The sequence below is a fragment of the Prenolepis imparis genome, unplaced genomic scaffold (genome assembly GCF_030444845.1).
Source record: "Prenolepis imparis isolate NDT839.2.m4 unplaced genomic scaffold, iyPreImpa1.0 SCAF_6, whole genome shotgun sequence".
Classification (NCBI taxonomy): domain Eukaryota; kingdom Metazoa; phylum Arthropoda; class Insecta; order Hymenoptera; family Formicidae; genus Prenolepis; species Prenolepis imparis.
The window spans coordinates 4,669,696-4,684,701 of record NW_028141164.1 but is presented as its reverse complement, the minus strand read 5'-3'; the positions used below and the strand labels follow the sequence as shown (position 1 = coordinate 4,684,701).

General features: G+C 28.6%; 2 protein-coding genes across 15 annotated transcripts in view; one reads left to right on the top strand and one right to left on the bottom strand.

Annotated features, from left to right (window-relative positions):
* LOC145937360 (uncharacterized) overlaps nucleotides 1-15,006 on the bottom strand; it is a 96,284-nt gene that overhangs the window by 1,955 nt on the left and 79,323 nt on the right. The window lies entirely within an intron of this gene.
* Nucleotides 6,312-15,006, top strand: part of LOC145937353 (uncharacterized) — a 74,320-nt gene continuing 65,625 nt past the window's right edge. For 11 of the 14 annotated variants that reach the window (XM_083040358.1, XM_083040355.1, XM_083040357.1 and 8 more), the window contains exons 1-2: nucleotides 6,312-6,567; nucleotides 8,544-8,859. The gene's annotated coding sequence lies outside the window, so the exon portion shown is untranslated. Of the gene's footprint in view, nucleotides 6,728-7,251; nucleotides 7,820-8,460; nucleotides 8,860-15,006 lie in introns of those variants that run through there. The other 3 variants (XM_083040344.1, XM_083040346.1, XM_083040345.1) reach the window with 3 other exon arrangements.

Genomic DNA, 15,006 nt, shown 5'->3' with positions numbered 1-15,006 from the left:
GTATGGATACGTAAATGCCCTCGAGGGGGATCAATTTGCTCTCTTCTCTCGTTCCGCACGAGAAAGCAAGAAATAGAAGAAGTGGGCGAGGAAAACGAGGAAGCGCGATGGGGATAAGCCGGACGATGACGATGAGAAATATCTAAATTAACGTGAAGGAGAAGCGTGGCACATGTAAGATTAAGGCTGGCTCGTTTTGCCCGTACATGATACATCGCTGTTTTATACGAAATAAATGACCTGACAGGATGCACGGAAAGCGCGCTCATGTACGTGATATTTTCGCAAATCTCGCCTCCGCAGATGAAGATTTATAAAATGTCAAAAAATATATACACTTAGCCGATACACGTGTATTTGAGAAGCCTTGAATTAAAATAACTTTACTGTACAAAAGTCACGTTAAATATACATCAGGATAAATTGTTAAAATATGCAAAGAAAGAAATGAAACTATTCTTTAAACTCGATTCTAACTTAGCAAAGAAAATTATATTTCTACGAGAAATCGAGAATTAATTAATTTTTATTATATTTCATGTAAATAATTTTTTTCCCCATATACATTTTACGTTTTAAAATTAGAATTTCATTTTCAATAACAGAAAAAAACGCATTTTCGGGTGATAATTTTAATTTTCTGACCGTAATAAATCTTATTTGCAGCCGTGAAATAAAATTGTGGCTTCGCATACTTTGCATAATTGATACGCATGTTTGGTGCGAGCGAAAATTGCAATTAAATTATCGACCGTAAGTTATAGGAAATTTCAGCCTTAACAAAATTAGAGTTAGATGAGTTGAAGTGCATTATTGGAAAGTGCTTCCAGCCTTGTTATGGAACATCCATATCTATATCATCTCTATGTAAAGTGAGATCAGAATAAATAATTAAATTTTTCCTTTTGTTAATTATATATTAATTACAAAATTAATAATATTATTTTACGTAACGAGTCTTTCGACTTTTAAATTTCTTAAATATACTAAATATTTATTGAAATAACATAAATTTTATAAAGTGTTTGTCAAAATAAGAAAAGATAAAATTGGGGTACAGAATTTATCGTATTTAATTCTACATATTTATGATATTCTAGTTTGTTCTATTTCTAGGGCTGTCAGAAAATTAGTAATTTTCTTCGTTTATTCAGTACCGTTCTCAATGGCTAGTTGCAACGTCGAGCACAATATATAAGATTGACGGGGAACTCGCACATATATAACTTCAAGCCAATAACCGAAAGAGCTTTTTAACCTGACCTGAAAAAGCTTCTTCTTTAGGTTCTGTGTATTGCTTACTATTTTCTTGCGCGATTTTGTCTGGTTATATTAAAGCTGGGAGCTTTCAGAAAACATTGGTATTATCTACACCAGAGACGAGTGATACACGTTATGTAGAGAAAGCAAATCAATTTAATTCTAAATTTCATAAATAGAGAAATTCTGTTGTTTGAATTTCTATTATATTCAATTTGAATTGTTATTAAGAGAAAAAAAATTTAAAATAATTTAGTCATTTAAGATTTGTATGTATATATGTACTAAAATAATATCTATTTAATTTCTTATATTATTTTCGTCACTTTCTATATATGTATAAAAGAAATTATAAATTTACTAAAATATATAAATTGCTAAGTTTTATATTAGTTTTTCTTAATTTTAAGTAGTAATTAAATTTACTTTCACTAAGAAGAATAGAAATAAATTAACTTGCTGCAAAAAACGTCAAGAAATTTAGAGATAAAATTTGTATTTAAAATGCATATGTATAATAATTAATGATAATAAAATATTGCTATTTATAGACTAACTATAAAACATTATAGGAGTGGTGTAACGTAGTTGCTTTAATTACGACGATGCTTACGAATAATTATTTTATTGCAACAAACGTAATTATTTAGTTGCGCCATGTTTCGTTTTCATTTTGCTCTTTAATGGCAATTAAAGGTATACCTTTAAATAAAGATAGACATAGATATGTCGAAAACTGAAAATTTAATGGACTCCAATCGATCGCGATAAAGTAATTAAAATAGATTACTCGACCGATGAATAAATTAGGATATTATCATATTTTTCATTATTATCAAACTTTTCTGTCGTGACAAATTCAATGATAGGCAAGTCTTATCACAAAACGGTAGCCTCTATCGTGCTTTTTACAACTAAAAGGATTGCCAGTAAAATGGAGTGAAATACAATATAATCGCAATGATTTATCTACATTGATATATCACCGTTTTAAGTAAATTGTTAAATTTTATAGATAACACACACCACATATACGTATGCTAATTGTATATATGTTAATTATATATAATTGTATGCTTATATAATGCAAAAAATTAAACGCATGTGACTTTGAGAGAAATTGAAGATTTTTTTATATTTGATGTACAATTTAAGAAATTATCACAAGAAATTTCTTTGGCGCAAAGGATAGTGTATTGGATTTCCAAGCCAAAGATCACAGGTTCAATTCTGACAAGAAACATACAATAGAACTTTCCTTTATTTCTGAAATCATAGGGATCAAGCTACCTCTTTATTCCGGATCTTTCTTTATTCTGGAACAGTTACAAGCTGCTCTCTCTCTCTCACTATACATTTACCATATGATCATGTATGAAGTTAAAGAGCGAATGGAAGCAACAATATGCTTTACATGTATGCCATTGGAATAACAAGATTGAGCACAGAATAGAAGGGTAGCTCGATCCCGATGATTTTGAAACAGAGAAGTTCTATAATATTATTTTGTTTTAGACATTGAATCATTGAATCATCACATCTACATCTCTAATAAATAAAATTAAGTTGTTTTAGCGCTTGCGTCATCCAAAGTAATAGATGCAGAGGTGCAGAGATTTAATTAGAAAAACTCACGCTAAATTTAGCCTTTCGTATATATTCCTGTTATATATCTCCGTTTTCGCAACTCTGTTTTGCTGTCGCGTGTTATCAGTCGTATCAAGAGAAATGCTATGTTTCTTGAAAAAATGCCGCGAAACGTATGCTTGAAACAATATATAAACATTAGTGGATAAACAGTTTAGTGGAAGAGAGGAACGGATTTTAAATTAATTGCAAAGTCTCTTAATTTCGCGAAAAATACTTGCTGTAATAGCGATTTCATTAATCATGCACCAGTACAGTTCAAAAAAGCAGAATTACTTAAAATTATCATTCTCAATTAATTAAGCCTAATGAAGTTTTATTAATTCTACACATCGCATATTCCGACGTAATAAAAAAGTCTGTGCACTTTTCGCGATAGCTTCGCACGCAAATTTTTTTGCTGATTGTGGTAATATATTCGAACGCGTAATTTGGTAATTTAGTAATTTGGTAATTTAGTAATTTAGTAATTTGGTAATTTAATATATTATGCTTTTCATAACTAGACAATATCCCTTTATTATATTAATGTTCGTAAAAAGAAAATAACGATTCATACAACATCCTTGGATATGGTGATTTTATGAATGACCATAAGTATTCTAATGTATCGTAATAAGATTATTGTACGATATTCTTATAATTGCATAGATGAATAGATGTTATATTGAAGAGACATGTGCGTGTAATATTTAAACAGGTCATATGACCAAAAAAAGAAGACGAAGAAAGTAGATTTGTATAAAATGAGAGAAATCGTCTTAAATATATTATTTCTTTGGTTTTGTCAAATATAAAAAACTACATTTGACTTCCATTCTGCTTTCTTTATATATCCTGCCATTTACTATTTTTCTATTTTATATTTTGTTCTACATAATACATTATTTCACTTTATATTTATCATTTTAGTTCAGCTAATATTTACTACGTTTTTCAATATTCAATATTCAATTATAAAAACAATTTTTTAAAAATATTTTACAAACATATGTTTAATAAACGTTCTTTTTTCATTTATCTATTTTTATATTTGTATGTACATGTATTTTTTACTAGTATAAAAAGATAAAGATATATATATATATATATATATATATATATATATATATATATATATGCTAAAATAAAAGTTTCTATTTCTCTTGTAATTTTAGATAGTGTATAGAAAGCAAATAAAAGACACATTTTAATATAATTTAAAATAATAAAAAGAATTTTTTTAATATTCGGATTAAGAATTTTTTGCTTAAAAATATTCTTTTGAAAATATTTTATATGTAATACTTTTTAATAGAACTTGTTTAACAAAATATTCGAATATGTATATGAAAATTATATACTCTCTCTTTGTAAAAATTATGTCAAAACACTTATCCTGATTTTCTACGTCTTTCTCTCACCAAGCTCAAACTTTATTTCATTATAGTTCGCAACTAATGCATTATGCATTATGCTTGCCAGTGAATCTTCATGCATGTATTCTCTATGACTTGACTATACTCATAACATTCAGATTGCCTAACCTTGATCCAGTTGACCCTACACGAATATTTATATATGAACATCTATAGCGTTCAAGTCACGAACAGCGACAGGTAATTTTGCCATCAAGAATGTGAATCGGTGTCGCTCTTATTAACAGACGGCGATGTCCGACGATATGAGAGAGATGTCTATGGATTTTAAAACCAATATTGCTAGATCCTATAGGTACTCGAAAAATAATAGGCTACTCAATTTCAGCACAGATGTACGGATAGTAAAAGTATCACTCGAATAAACTGAATTTCCATATATGACTGAGTGTCCATATATAATATCCGTTTTAGTTATTTGTACTATTTACAAAAAAAATTTAACCGTTCAATAACAATTTAACTAATAATTCATTTTATTGCTTCAGACTTTTCAAAAGTACTTTGTTTTTTTTCTCTGTAAAAGATAGAAAGAGAGACAAAAGTGAATTCATCGATAAAGATAAAATTGGACGAAGGCATTTCAAGCTAGATTTTTCACCATTCGTAACGAAGTGTGAAATTTATATTAACGCTTTTTCACTACGAGCCAATCCACTATAGAAGCGAGTTTCATTTTGAATCACCTAGGAATTGCAGGAGTGCTGATGCATTCTGTTTCATTCCGTTTTTTTTTTTGTTTTTTGCGGATAACGCATTGACGTCAGCATTCGAACGGCGACAATTCGATTTTTGTGACACGCGTATGATGGGGCGCGATTATTGAATGTTCTTTTTGATTACATTATTTACATTCTTTTATTCTTGTGGAAATTTAATATCAGTTAAATTAATAAATATTGCGATAGAAACTCATTGAAAAGTTGATTTGAACTTTCAATTTGAATTCGTTAGCATTTTTGAGATTTTTTCAAAAAGCACATAAAAAATGAGAAATGAAATGCTTTTGAATGTTATTTAATCAAGTAAATAATTATACAATCAAAAATAAATCCTTTATAATAGAAGTTATATATTTAAAACTTGTTTACAAACTTTGAATATTTGAAAAATTAAATTGAAAATGTTTTGATACAAAAACTTCAAATTAATTATTAATAAAAAAATTATAAAATAATTAATCTAAAGCTTAATGGTTTTATTGATATATCTTCTCTCGAAAAAAATTAAAAGATTAAAAAACTGGAAACTCAAATTATTAAACTAAAAATTAAATTAAATTAAGAGTATATATATCTATTATATTAAACTAAAAATTCTCAATTCTGTTAAAGTTTTGCAACACAATAGCCCTGGTAACGCGATTGTTGGACATGTTTACATTTTCGGTTCGGCGCACATTCGGATGGGTCCGCGGAAATTCAAAACTTTTCCCAATAGCTTTTTTGTCGGGTCCTGACAGTGTTCGGTTAAAGTTACAAAAGTTTGCGACGTAAAAGACAACAGTTGGACAGGTGATTCTCAATGTTTTACGATGAGATTTCATTATACTTGACGCGCAAGCGTCCACCACTATTCATTAGGGACGAGTTTTATGGGTACATTCGTATTTTTGTTTATATTTTTCAAAAAATGTTGTACCTGTATCTGTTAATTATATAAGTGCTACAAATATCGAGTTTAAAAATTTAAACATTTTATGATACATGTATATTTTAATTTTTTTAAAATAAACTTTTTATAAAAAAATGTAATATATTATAAATCGAAGTACAAAGAGAGAGATTTGTTCTTTTTCATTTGTCGAGAGTTATGTATAAAAACGTTTATATTGATACTCATGAGAACAAAGAGCTCATCTTGCTGCAGGACCTGCGCAAGTATGCATCGGCCCTGGTCACCACCACCACCACCACTACCATCCCCGATAAAGCTACGGGAAGGTAAGCTGTACCGAGGGCGCCTACCGCGCGACAACCCCTCGGCGTTCAGTGGCTGCGCTTCATCCGCACCAGGCGTTACGTGTACGCGTATCTCTTGTACCTCTAGATCTCGTGTACAGACCGCGGTGTGCGCTTTCGATAAAAAACCGGATGATCCGCGGGTTTTCGTGCAGTAAAAAAATTATCGATTGTGTCGGGACATATCGTGCGTTTGCCGCCTGGTCGCGCGCGCATTGAATTAACGAGAGACCTGATCTTTAAATCATTTCTTGACACCGTCGTCTGTGTCGCGTAACGCAGTTAGTGTCGTATTTCATTTCATTGCTGGTGCATTTGATGCATTTAGTAAAATTTTTAGAAATAAAATTTTAGCTTCGTATACCGAGCTGTCTTGTTAGGCGTTAAAGCGAGATAGAGAGCGCTCTTCATGGTGATTTGTGTAAATTGTGTCGCGAACAAGTACGTTGAACTTGTGGCTATGAAAATCTTCTTTAAAATACTGGAGAATGTTAGATGCGGATTTCGACAAGGAATACGACTCGTTTAGAAAATATTCATGATGATTTGTGAGATGAATGAGATTAATTTTTTAATGGAATGTGCTTTTTTAAATAAGCGGTTTTCTTACTTTCTGTATAAAAAGACATGATTTCTTTATTAAATATTATATTTATAATATTTATTTTTTTTTAATATTATATATGACAAATATGAACGATTATATATATGTATATATCTTACTAATACATCTTCTATTTTTCATGGAGCAATCAATATTTTTTGCAAATACGTTTTTTGCTATTTCAAATATTCATTACTTAAATTAATTATATGTCACGTGTCATATATATAATATTAATATATAGATTGTATGCTATAAAAATTTTGATAGGTTTTATTATTGGCAATAAAGTTTTATTTGCAATAAAATCCTTAGTTATTTCTAAATTTTGTGCATATTTTCTAATAAATATTCTTTGTTAAATAATACATTTTTTAATTCTAAAATTAAAATAGAAAACTATTCGGTTTTGTAAAATGTGTAACATTAATCAATGATGGCCAAACAGTGAGATGGCTAATCGAATTATAAAGATTAAACTTATCAAAACATTGACTCTCTTAGCTTGTAGCATCAGTTCATCATAGTAATGTCCCTTACGTCAAGAAGAGCTGAGGTCATATATACTGACCTACCTCTTTGACCTCATTTAGTACGTTGTAGATATAACGTCGCGGTCGTGTCCATGTATGATTCAAACTTTTTATTTTCTGTTGAAACTTAATAAGATTGTCTTGGCAATTGTGCGATGGCGTATTTAGAGAAAGACGGCTCGCACTTTTTAATTGCTCTTCAAATAGTGTAGAGATCTTCAAATTAGAGTCTAGACACTACTCGACATCTTAATAATTGATTAAAATATTTTTTTGGTTAAAAATGGCGGAGTCAATCAGAAATACAATAAACTTTATAACATATACATATATTAGAAGGATAACCATCATAAAGATAGTCGGTCCAGTATGTTAGAAAGCGAGCATCTCTAAAGGGTAATGCATTCTCTATCTCTTAAACATAAAAGCAGCTATAAAAACAGCACAACCACTTAAGGACTATCTCTCTTGGCTCAAGCTAGCTTGAGCAGAATCCTCATATTCATTTTCCAGTATATTATAGAATTTACTGCAGAAATAGTGAAAATTTCATATTTTGTTGTAACTGGCCTGTAAACGGTACTTCTGACCATTTTTAGCAAAATCACAGCGTTCAAACTTAAACTTGAAAATCTATATAAATATATAACGTACAATGTCTGAAAAAATTTAAAAAAAGATCAATCTTAATACGATTTCGGAGAGAGAAAGAGAGATTAAGATTATAATAATATTTTATATATAATATGCGCCTGAAACACGCAATAATTGTCTTAATTTTTAATCTTTTCGACGTATATTTATACTATTATATAATGATGAATCGATGAAATTATTATTATTAAATATTTATGACTGGTTTAATTCTAAGAATTCCAGTAATTCTATATTCAAATTAGGAAAATTTATTCAAAACTATATTGCCAAATTTAAGATAATATTTTCTCTTACAATCACCATAATGAGCGCTCATCGCTTTACGTATGATAATGACGCATGTACATTGACAATTTAATTTCTGCTTATTTCTCCCATAGAAATCTTATACCGTTTGTTTATATCACTCGCAAATGCAATTTATTCAGTATAAATAAAAAATGAAAGTGTGTGTGATTTTTAGTTCTCGCGTCATCGTTTAAAACTTTTCCACCGTTGATCGTGTGGATGGCTGCAAAAAATCTATGAGAGAACATGGTGGAATAGGACGGTGCGAAATCTCCGATAACCGAACGAATCGCTGACCTCTATTCACAGTCGGAAGATATCTAGTGATTGAGTGTGCTATATCGAGAAAAACTACGATTGGGCCATCGCCATTGATCTCGAAACGCTTTTCATTCTCCTTCGATCACGTCTTTCTTTCCGTGCATCTTGCGAAATTTTCATCAGCGACATCAAAGAGATCGGTCTCCCATCGGGATATCGTTACTTCGTGGGTGAGTAAACTTCCAAAGAAATCTGCGATTATGTATCATCTTTTTACTTTCACAGAAATAGCCGATCTCGTTTTAACGTCACGAACGATACTTTGGGATATTTGTTTTAAATAGTTCTCTTAATATGCTCATGATTACATAAAAATAGATCTCTTAAAAGAGAAATTTATACATATATAACTTTCTCCTTTATTAATTTAATAGGTAATATATTTACGCGCGATATATTATTATATTAATAATGTCTATAAAATTTTATGAAAAAAAAAGAAAAGCAAATATCTTGTGTAGAATGATATAAAGCACTGCCTGAAATTAATAATACTTTTGTAAATCATATTTTAAATTTAAATAAATTTGTATGTCATTTTGCGTGTATCTAATTTCGACATTCGACAAGTTATTTGAAAAATATATTATTGAATATATATATGTATGGTTATTTTTACAATATTATTTACAAACTAGAGAAATATATTAAAGTGTAGAAGAAGAAATATATAGAAATTACATATTATATACGTATTAGAAATTGACTGTGAAAAAATTACTTCATCTTTCTATTTTTATGCAACAAAAGCAAATTGCTTCGATATAAATAGATGTGATCGTAAGGATAATTAATAAACAAATTTAAAATTTAAGTATTACTGAAGATCTGGTAGATTTGGAGGTCAGAAAAGTCAATCATAAAATGTCCATACGCGCGATAAGGTCTTGCAAATACGAACATATTCTGACGCTCATATGATATATATTTTCCATAATAACGTTGCCATTTGTCAGAACGCACACTTAGCACGTGTATCGGAATAGCTATTGATTGTCATTTACCTAAATTACGCGCTTTTTATGATAGACCGATAAGGTCAGACTTTTCAACTATAGCCGAGTACCATATCGTATTTAAAATGGAATATCCGTTTTTCTTTTCGGTCATTGGTTATATTATGTTATATAAAATACATAAAAATTGTTGAACAGAATACACATTTGTGTATCATAATACAAAAATAATTTTTTTTTAAATTTGATAATAAATTTTACACGTACTTCTATTACGTAACTATTAGATGTTCTCATAAACTATTGTAAGTTATAAGTATATAGTCCACATACATTAAAATTAATTTACAAATTGGTAATTTATAATAATAAAATAGAGGAAGAAACTTATAAGAATAAACGATTATAAGAATAAAATTAGAAAAAAAAGAGTTGTGTGCTGTTTATCACCAAACTATTTTAAAATTTTGATATTTCCCGATGAAAATTTATCGCTTTTATTATTATGAGATATTTAATATTCTTTTCTCTGGCTATAGTAAATATTGATTTTTTACGTATTCTCTCTAATTGTTTTTTATTTTAACTGCAAATTCTTTGTAGAACATGCTTTTCTATATGCAAATATGCAAATATTTCATATCATTAATTATTTTGTATAAAATAAATTCAATTTAAATTATATTTAATTATATTTCATTTTCATTAAAATTTAATTAAGATTAAATTTAACATAAAATTGTAAAAGAGTTTGAAAAATATTTTCGATTTATATCAATATTCTGATTATTGTTATTGTATATAATTATTGTATATGTTATCGTATCTATTTTATTTTAATTTTTTTCCATTTAGAAATAAATTCATCACATTTATTCTAAAATTATTGAGTCTGACACAGATCTTCATATATGTATAATATTATTATATGTATAGTATTTTTCGAAAAGATGCAATTTATCTGAAATAGCCAGCGGATATTGTTTAAGAATTTAATCATCGACATGTAAATTTTGTAAAACGTAAAATGTACGTTGTACTTAATAAACAGATGCCCTAAAACAATTCCGCAATCACCGGAAGAGTGTTCTGCATCAGCGAGTGATCGATGTTTCCCTGGCAAATATTAATCTATTTAAGCTTACATCTCTCGCACCGGTAAATGTTTTTCTTTATCGCGTTCGCTACTATGTGAAAGGATAACAGGTTGCGCCAATTTATCGATGGCCTAATTGAAAGCGCACCTCAGGCGCAAATGTACAAGTTGACACTATCGATTTATTACGTGTCAATTTATATCCGTATTGCCTGCATCTCTCACGGTGGGATAGCAGCTTGAACTATTTATAAGGCCAACGTCCGAGAAGATGAACTGCCATTTATTTAAGCACGTCTCTGCGAAATCGCCGCGGGATAACACGAACCGTATTCGTACGCTCAATATCTGCGGATCATCTCGTTGCAAACGTTTAAAAACTCAATTAGCTTCGAACGAAAAGAGGTAGATTATTGATATAATATATAATCAATATTTTTGGAAAATATAAATTGCACGAACAAATTAATCAAAAGCGATTATTATTATACAATCTCTCTCATCGTATAATTTCTACAATAGAGATTTTTGATAATATTTGGAAACTATGAATAACAAGTGTAATTATATGCCATATCATATACAGTTATAGGATAATGTATTAACTATAGTTTCGTATTTTAGTAGAAATAGTAGAAATGTGAATAAAGTTTTTTTCAAATGTCAATCAAAATTAAAATCACTTATGCAATCAAAATATCAACAATTCATATATTACAATACAATAACAATTCATATATTAATATATTTATATATAAATTTATTTTACTTTATTGGAGAGTAGATATATATATATATATATATATATATATATATATATATATATATGTTAATCGATTGATGATTAATAATAATATTGTTAATGAACGCGTATCTTGTATAATCATATGTCTTAAATAATTCTTATAAATAATTTAATAACGATGTGTTGATCTCATCTTTATGCAAGAAAAAGTTATATAAATCATTATAAAAAGACACAGCAATGCAATGAAATTACAACTCAACTTTACAAAATAAATTAGAGTAAGTGTTTCGCGGTGGTTTCACGTTTCACGATAATGCACTTTACTGTACTCTCTAATATCAAGCTGGAATTAATAAGATTATCTCGATCGATTGCTAAGAGAGTGAGAAAGATAAGTAGAAAAAAACATAAACTTAATATAAATTCCGTATCTAAAAAAATATTTAGAATGTTATAATATTTCTGTAATTAAATTGATAATGCAATGACATATCACAATTATATCATTAAATTGATTAAATAGCATTGACGAATAATAGTATTCTAAATTACTTCAAAATCAGAAGCATAAATACATTCAAATAAAAAATTGAGCTTTGACATATACATATATAGAAAAATGCAAATGTAAAAACCACCAAAAAGAGGAAAATAAGAAGTTTGATTAATTAAATATGATATAATTAATTTAATATAAAAATATTAATGATACATTATGCTTTTTAAAATTTAATTTTTAATTTTTCGCAATAATAACTATGTTATATTGTTCAGAGAATTCTAATAGATCTTTTTGTTATTGTGGTTACTGCCAAATGCTAAAGCAGTGTTCATCTCTTATGAGATTGAGAAGGTTTGATCAAATTCACAGCAAACACATATTCACCTACGCATTGCATCTGTATCCTTAATGTTATCCCTGATGTTTCTAAATCTGTATGCAACACGTGTACCATTATGTTTACGCATTTGCAATAAGCTTCCTTCCTAACGCTATTATTGCTTTGATATAGTTCATTAGTTCGAGATTGTTCGAATGAAATGAGCGAATAGAGCTTTATCCATTGGTAGACATGGATTGAACTAATGTAGCTTTATTCAACATAATATTTTAAAATATAGAATGCATTCCTTCAAATTGAAATTATTAGATTACGTAAAATTAATGTGCATATGTTATAAAATAATACATACGTGTTGCAATAATACAATATGTAAAAAAAATTAAACTTGATTTTAAAAAATGGTAATGTGCAAAAAAATCATGAGAGTGATATGTAGATTGCTTCAGTAAAATTTCTTTACTAGAATATTATTGAATAAATATTTAACTTGGAAAAGCGTTTTAGAACGCAAATACTTAAAAATTCAAAATCCCGCAATTGAAAATGAAAGACAACGTCATCATATATTGATTTTCGTGTGAAATATCATAAAACAGAAATATTATTTCATCGAAATATTAATTATATAAATTCCTAATAAAATAGAATATATCGTGAAAATCTATCAATAATTATATAAATAAATATTTATAAATAAATATCGAAAAGAATATACATAAATTCGGGATCGTGGATAATAATGTGTTTTCGAGATTGGAGTGCTTTATTGGCTTTGAAAATATGATTTGTCAGATTGTGCTATTTTGAGAAAATAATATCTCTGAACAATGACATTTCAAAGCAAAATGTGATTTTGTATGCATCTTATTTCACTTTGCTGATTTCTTCTTTAGATATTCTGCGCGTGCGTTATATCGAAGCCATGCAAAGACTTTGACCTGTTTTGTTGAGAACGGAATATCTGAAACGATGCATAGACTCTCCTACTACCCTCGGCATCAAGACGAAGGGAGTTAAGTTTTCACGAGAAAGTTGTAGTAATCTCGTTAGAATCTACTAAATCTGTGTCGTTCTTGTAATCAGGGGAATAGACATTTTGTTTATTGTTGCTCTAATAAAGATAAACATTGAGGAATATGGCTAAAATATGATGGATTTTCTTGTCGTTGTTAAAATGCAGTTTAGATGCATTAACGTACGCGTTCTTTTATAGATGGTGTCTGATCTTGATGGATATAGTATAAATATTTAAACGTTAGACTTTTAGGTCCATATTCTGGATCTTCTTTTATCGATAAAAGCGCTTTTCAGCATATAGTTTCTGTTACAGAGACTGTATGCTTAAAAGTGCTTTTATCGATAAAAGAAGATCCAGAATATAAGCTTTAAACTTTAAGTAAGCGTTGAAATGAAAAACGAGAATGGTATTCGTATAATACATGCTTTCATTTTGACAGCGATCTATAAAAGATTCAAAGCTTTCTTTTAATATTGGCACTTTGTTTCGCAATCTTAAAATGTATCGCCAATCGAACTTACTGATTCCTTATATGTTCGATTGCTATCCTACATATCTCAGAGTGTTTTATATCAACTTTGAAGTGCACTATATCGAGAAAAAGTTAGCTTATGAGCACTTTGTTCGTGATGTAAGAATGATGAAATGATTTTATAGTAAAGCAAACGGAGCCTTGCGATACGCTTGTTAATTCTTTGCTATTCATAATTGTGTGTCACTATTGACATTGATAAGTCAGGCAGAATTATTCATTGATTTCAATCAATTTTTATTTTCTTTATATCATAAGACGTATGTTATTAAAGAATATTACATATGTTTAATTATAAATTTTTTAGATTTCTAAAATATTTTCTCGACATTTTGAAAAAATAATGTTTCGAAATAAAATGATATAAAGTGCTTTTGAGAGCAATAATTGCAATCATACAATTGATATGTGTAGTTATTACACGAAAGAATACTTTAACAGTAACAATGTTACTTGTTTCTAGACGGTTTTACGAACTTCTCCTTATAGTTATTTTGTTAAATAAATTTTTATGCTCAATTTACTGCAATATTATATAAGCTATATTTCTAAATTAATTCTTCATATGTAACTTTTTGTTTGCAGAGATTAAGTAATTTGCAAATTACACATACAATAAATCACAGCTAAAACAAATATCGGTGATATGACTTCGAAAAAGGTTGTGACTCGTTAGCATGTAGAAGATTTATCTCGGTTAATTTCCTGTCAACTTGTTCAATGTGAATGACTTGGTCATAACAGCAGGATATATGAGACTATCATTTACTTTTTTCTGTTTTTATTTAAATAGTAGTGTTTTATTTAAATAATAGTAGAATCTACTGTTTTAATTTATAATACTAAATTGTGTCGTAACACATTCAATCAACTAACTGTTTGCAAGCTTTAAAAGAGAGGGAGAGAGAGATGAGAGAGAGAAAAAAAAAGTAAGAGAATTAGCCGCATCAGGTATACAGCAACGGTATAATTAAATTTTCCATAGGTCATAGATATAAATGTACGCCGTTTTCAATTCATTATTTTTATACCCAACGAATAATGCTATTCTAGTCCAGCATAAAATAGGAAAGAATAATAGATGCAAATTATTTATTCTGCGAGAACAACTGTTTTAATTCT